The following is a 6,995-nucleotide window of genomic DNA, read 5'->3' as shown; positions in this document are numbered from 1 at the left end:
TAAATACTCTGGAACTAAGGGTGGATGGTTGCTGGATCAGACCACTGATTGGATTGGCACCACCTGAATTGTAGTAGGCTGGATACAATATAAGGGAAATAAAGAGGCTTGACTCACACTCATTTAGTGCTTTTGCTTTCTTCCACCATTGTGAGCTGTTGGTCATCCAATGGGTGGCTGCTACATCACCCTTCCTTGGAGCCAGCCTATAATGCACTGAAACTTTTACAAACATGAGCTACATAAACATTTCCTTCTTCATTTTGGGTGGTATTTCAACTCAAAGAGGAAAGAAACTAAGACACTGATTTAAACACAAAATCCAAAATGCAGGGAGATAGCCTAATTCTAATATCTAATTAAAATAAGTTATGTTCCCATTATTTACTTCCAAAAAAACCAGTTACCTCCTCAGAGATGGCCATTGTTTCCAACTTTTTTTTCCTCTCTCTCTTTTTTATTTTTATTACTTTTAATGAGAAAATAAAATATCAATGAAACAGTTTCAAAACAGGTTAGTAAGACACTTATAACAATACATTCCATATTCTCTTTGTAGTGTTATTCAGAGGACAAGATGCACACATGATATCTTGTCTAAACAATATTAGTACAAACCTCTCTTCTCATTGAACTAAAGGAAAGTAGCTATATCTCTATCCTATTTTGTATATACGTATATATTTTTGTTACAAAATGGTCCTTTATTTATATCCCCCTATTTTGTTTGGTTTTGTCAGAGATGGGTGTTCCATTACTGTTGGAGAAGCTATAATAGGAGAAGTATGTAAAGGACATTTTCACACTTGATGCCAGTCCAAATATTGTAGGTACTTGAATTCAACAACATAATCCAATATAGTCCAATAGTCCATAATAGTACTGGATTACTAGCAGAATTGGTAGTTGTCAGAAGTTGTTGACTTGAGTCTTTTACAGCTCAGCATATTAATATGGCATTACTTTTTATACCTCATGGTTCTATTTTTCTGTGGGATGGTTAAGACCAAGTTATAGCAAGACCTATATAACTAAAAATGAAACTTTTGTGCCTCACAAGGTCAATCAAATCCCCTCAGGATTTACCCTGAAACCATGTACAGCAACTTGTAGATCTTTCATCAGTGTCATCCATCTGGATGAGTCATGGCCACTGCTTGACCAATTTGCTCTCTGTAAAATCCTGAAAAAATGTTTGTTTCTCTAGGTGACTATCTTTAGACACACTATACATCATCAATCATTTTCCTCTGTGGCCCCATAATCTGCTTGATCAGAAAATTTGGGACACCACTGAGTTACAGGATGTCACAGCACAGGATTTCTTATGTCCTGAATCCTCACTGACCTTGAAGTGCTAGGGCCAAAATATTGGCTATCCTTGTAGCCCCTCTATTTCTCTCACTTTTTGTCTACAAACTTTAGTCTTTAAACATTGAGAAGTTTAATTATATTATTACCCAGTTACAGAGGCAGTTGGGATTAACATCACTATCTGTCTGAATATCAAACATCTTATACATAACATGGAACTGCTATTTTCCAACAACCATGGATATTCTAAACTTTAAATCCCAATAGAATTGACATAAAAATTGTACATTATACACAGAAATTTAAAAATTAAACCACATACAACATTGTAGCAGGACAATTGTATGACTTTTTTTCTTGTCCCTTGTTTTATTTTATAATCTTTTTTTACAAACATTTACTTTAAACAGTATAGCAATAATTGAGATGATATTAGAAGCAGTATGCATTTAGAAGACCAGAGTGATAGCTATTTCAGGCATAGTATTAATATTGTACATTGCTGTCCTCAGTGTAGATTAGTTCACAGATAGCATATATAGTTAGTCAGGGTGAGAATTCTACCCATTAACTGTTATTTTCAAACACCTGATGGAGATTCTTAGGACCATCATCTTAACCATCTTGTTTATTTAAATGTATAGTTTTGTCCCTGCCATATTTCCTAACTTTTCTCCATTCTCTCTCTTCATTGTTTAATCCTTATGTTCTCACTTTCCATTTAACTGTGCTATACTTTTCAATTTTTATTTCTTCTTTTGAGTTCTTACACTAGAGAGACAACACAATATTTATACCTATGGATCTGGTTTATTTCATTTATGAGTATACCTTCAAGTTGCATCCACTTATACATGAAGGTTTTGAATTTATGTTTATTCATAGCTGCACAATACACCACTGTATGAAAACACCACATATTTTTCATCCATTCCTCAGGTGCTGGTCATTTTGGTTGTTTTCAAGATTTTGCTATCACAAATTGTGCTGCTTTTAAAATAGTTGCACATATATCAGTATGATATGATACTTTCAGTTCTTTTGGGAAAATTCCCAGTAAGGGGATAGCTGGATTGAATGGAATTTCCAGTTCTAGTTTTTTAAGAAGTCTCCACACTGATTTCCATAATGATTGCACCAGTCTACTTTCACACGAACAGTGGAGAAATGTTCCTTTCTCCCTGCAATCTCTTCAGCATTTGTTGTTGGTTGATTTCTTTATGATATCCATTCTTTCTGGGATGAGATAGTATCCTCAGTGTTGTTTTAATTTCCATTTCCTGAATGGCTAGTGATGTGGAGAATTTTTTCATGTATTTATTTGCTTCCTGTATTTCTTCATCTGAGAAGTGTGTATCCATCTCAGATGCCCATTTCTACTTTAGGTCTTTAAATTTGGGGGTCCTAATATTTTTCAGTTCTTTTTAAATTCTAGAGAGAAGACCTTTGTCTGAGTGCTTATGAGATAATATTGTTTTCTGAATTTGTGGGTTATCTTTTTGCTCTGTTGGTAATTGTTTTTGATCTACCTCCTCTCAATAAGAGGAGGTCCCTGTTGTTAATTCTTTCAAGTATTTCCTGTTCAGTTTGATTTTTGTTCATGAACTCTTTGCCTACCCCTATGTCTTCAACATTTCCACCTATGTTCTCTTCCAGGAGATTTAGTGTTTCTGTTTTGCTGGTTAGATCTTTAATCCATTTTGACATTAGTTTAGTGCCTGGTGATAGACCTGAGTCAAGTTTTAGTTTACAGCATGTAAAGAGCCAGTTTTTTGAGCACCATTTGTTAAAGAGACTGTCTTTCTTAATGTAATCAAGTTTGTCCCCTTTGTAGAAGATAACATGGTTGAGTGTGCTTGTAGTTGCTTCTGCATCTTCTATTCTATTCCACTGATGCCCAGGTCTATTTTTTGAACTAAAGGAAAGTAGCTCCAACTTCTTGAGGACTCTACCCTACAGTAGGCTGAACATGTATGTACAAGTAGTGGACAATTTTCTGCACATTTGGCAATATATTCAAGACATGTTCTACATCCTGGTTTTATTTACTGAATTTATATTGAGAAGATGATTCTACATTGTCATCTATAAGGCTGCCATTCTGTCCTATAAATATATATTAGTTTAAATATATATCTATATTCAATTATATTCATGTTATGTATGCATCTAATATTCAATTATATTATTTCCAGTCTTCTGTTGGTTAAAGCAGTGCTTAGTATGCTTGCATATTTTTACATGTGTGAAGTATAATCATACAAAGAATCCTAAAAATAAAATTCTCACACTAAAGGCTACACATTTTAAGTGTGGATAAAAGATTCTGTTGTATTAACTTTTGTGTTTCTCTTACCTAATGCAATGCAATGTTTAAAATACATTGTCCTTGTAATCCTTGATTGATGACAAGGGATCTCCTGACCAAGACTAGTCTACAATTCTCTTGCTGACAGTGACATTGAGTGGATTTTTGTATACTCAAAAATCACTGTATCTCCTTTCCATAAACTGTGTGTTCACATGTTACTCTATCTTGGATCAGGTTGGGGTTTTTTTATTACTTTTAGGAGCTTTAAACATCAAGGAATTTAACCCTTTGATACACACATTCTTTATTTTTTGCATTTTGCAGAGTCTACATACCATCACATAGCACAGGCTCCTTAAATAGCTGCTGAGTAAGAACAGTGACACTTATTAAGCATTCACTGTGTGCCTTATGAAGTTGTGCCAGTACAGCCTCATGATACCCAGGAAGGCAATACTGTCATTATCTGTGTTTTGAGGATGAGTAAATAAAATAAGAACAGGATAGTTAGAGAGTTCATGATCAAAAAGCAAACTGTACTGGAAAAACTTCAAGGAATCAGTAATCAGTTTTTGGGTTTTTTTTTTTTTTTTGATTCTTTGAGGGTTTTTTGTTTGTTTCTTTTGGTGAAACCAGGGATTGAACTCAGGCCCTTGTCCTTGCCAGACAAGAACTTATTCTACTGAGCCATCTCCCTTGCCCCAAGAATCAAGAACTGGGATCTTATACATTTTAAAAACTTTCTGCACTTCAAAGGAAATTTTGGGGCCAGAGAAATAGCTCAGCAGACTAAAGTGCCTGCTTTGACAAGCTTAGGATAGTGCAGGGACTGTGGTTCAATCCCAGGCACCACATGCCACATGAGACTTGTCCCCATGGCAAGCTAAGCAAAACACACACAAAAAAAGAAATCTCCAACAGAATAAAAAGAAATCCCACAAACTGAGAAAAAATTATAGCCAACTCACACTCTGCCAAAGATCTCCTACCTAGAACATATAAAAAAATTTTACAAAATTCAGTATCTAACAAATTCAAGGTCCAAATCCAAAAAATGGACATCTGAGATGAATATACAATTCTCAGATAAAGAAATACAAATGGAAAGTAAATATATGAAAAAAATGTTCAAAATCATTGGCCATTCAAGAAATGCAAAATAAAAAAAAACACTGAGATTCTATTTCATCCCAGAAAGAATGGCTATTATGAAGAAGTCAGGCAACAGCAAATGCTTGAGGAGCTGTGGGGAAAACAGAACACCTCTCCACTCTGGTGGGAGGGCAGACTGGTACAACCACTGTGGAAATCAGTGTGGAGATGCCTCAAATGAACTAGGATTGGAGGTTATATTCAATCCAACTGTAGCCCCCTGGATATTTTTCCAGAACTAAAAACATCATATCACAGAAATATAAGGGCACCCATGTTTATAGCAGTGTTGTCAAAGCTAAGTTTTGGAAGCAACCCAAATGCCCATCAACCGAGAAATGGATAAAGAAAATGTGATATTTTATACAATGTACTAACGTTCAGGTAAAAAAAAAAAAAGATAAATTTCGAGCTTTTACCAATAAATGCAAAAAACTAGAGACCACAATCTTAAGTGAAAGAAATCAGACCCACATATGCAAACATCGTACTGTCTTCTTAGTGTAGGAACTTGGAAGAAAAAATAAAATCTGAAGGGTACAATAGATACTGGGAAAGGGGAATGAACCTGTTCAAAAGGAAGGAATTATTGAGTTGAGCAGAACAAGAGAGAAACTATCAGAAATATATATTAATGTATATATACAGGATTCTCTTGACAACTGTACTGTGGATTTCTGTTGATCTATGAAGACAAGCAGATAATATTTAATTTGTTTTGTCTCCTTTTTTCAATTGTTTCCTCTTTCTTTCCCTAATTTCTTATATATTTCTCTTTATTTTTTCATCCAATTTTTCATGCATATATCTGGTAATATGAATTCCTAATTTGAAGACAACAGTATCTATTACATCAAATACTGTGAAATTCATATTGCTTTATTTAGTGAAAACAAGTATCATTTGACATTTTTCCGTTTTAATATTATTAGAAAAGATCTTTATTTTTTTCCATAATTTTATTGAGAAACAAATAGCAATGAGATAGTTTCAAACTTAATTGGTAGAACAGTTTCAATAATTAACACATTGTATAAATTCTTCCTAGTGGTTAATTGATGTACAAGATGCGAACATGATATCCTATTTACAAACACTATTACAACAAATCCCTCTATCCATTAAGAGAATGTAACTATATATCTATCCTAACCATTTTGAATACACAGATACAAAATGGACATTCATTTGTATCCCCTTTTTTTGATAAGTTCTGTTATTTGAACATTATAGGTGTGTAAACTCAGTAAAATATTCTAAAAGAGTCCAGTAATCCATATTAGTATTGGGTCTTCCGCTTGACTGACAATGTCAGAAATTGTTCATCTGAGTCCCCTATAGCTCAACATAACACCATGGCTTTACTTCTTATACTTCGTTTTTATACTTTTCTGCTGGATGGTTAAGACCAAGGTAAAGCAGGACCTATGCAACAAGAGTTGTAGCTTTTGGGCCTGATAAGTTCAGTGAAATCCCCTCAGGATTTATCCTGAGATCCTGTACCTCAGATTGTAGAACCTTTGTCAGTGTCAGCCATGTGGATGAGTCATGGCCATTGCTTGGCCAATGTGCTCTTTGTGAAAGCTTGAGAGAATGTTTTCTTTCCATGTGACTCTCCTTAGGCATACTATACATCATTAATCACTTTCTTCTTTGGCCCCATAATCTCCTTGATGAGAAAATTTGGGACACTACCGACTTACATGATGTTACAGTACAAGTTTTAATATGTCCTAAGTCTTAATTGATCTTGGAAATCTAGGGCCAAATGTTGGCTTTCCTTGCAGCCCTCCTTTTTCTCTAATTTTGGTCTGCAAACTTAGGTTGTTAACCACCCAGAAGACAAGATTATTGTTATTACCATACAACCTAGGATATTGAGCTAAAGCACACTATCTGTCTGAATATCAAACATCTTAAGCACAACATGGAACAGGTATTTCTCATCAAGTACTGATAAGGTGAACTTTAAGTCCCTACACAATATCATGAAAGAGTCCTAGCCCAGGTCCGGTGAGTGTGCAGAGAGCTTCCTGCTAACCTGCGCCAGCGGGACCAGTCCCAGCCCAGGCGCAGCGTGGGCCGGACCCTCTCCCAGCCCCTTGGGCTGCCCCCCACCACTCTGCAGTGCCTCCCCCACCCCGACTGCCGAATAGGATTTTCTGCCGAGTTCCGGGAGCCCCCAGACCCAGTCCTAGCCCAGGTGAGGTGAGTGTGC

At 35.6% G+C, this 6,995-nt stretch overlaps 1 protein-coding gene across 4 annotated transcripts in view; it reads right to left on the bottom strand.

The window, feature by feature from the left end:
- Positions 1-6,995, bottom strand: part of Ces5a (carboxylesterase 5A) — a 118,824-nt gene that overhangs the window by 1,961 nt on the left and 109,868 nt on the right. The window lies entirely within an intron of this gene.

Source organism: Octodon degus, unplaced genomic scaffold (assembly GCF_000260255.1).
Source record: "Octodon degus isolate 3935 unplaced genomic scaffold, OctDeg1.0 scaffold00011, whole genome shotgun sequence".
NCBI lineage: Eukaryota > Metazoa > Chordata > Mammalia > Rodentia > Octodontidae > Octodon > Octodon degus.
The sequence above is the reverse complement of the archived record's forward strand: the minus strand, read 5'-3'. Positions and strand labels throughout refer to the sequence as shown.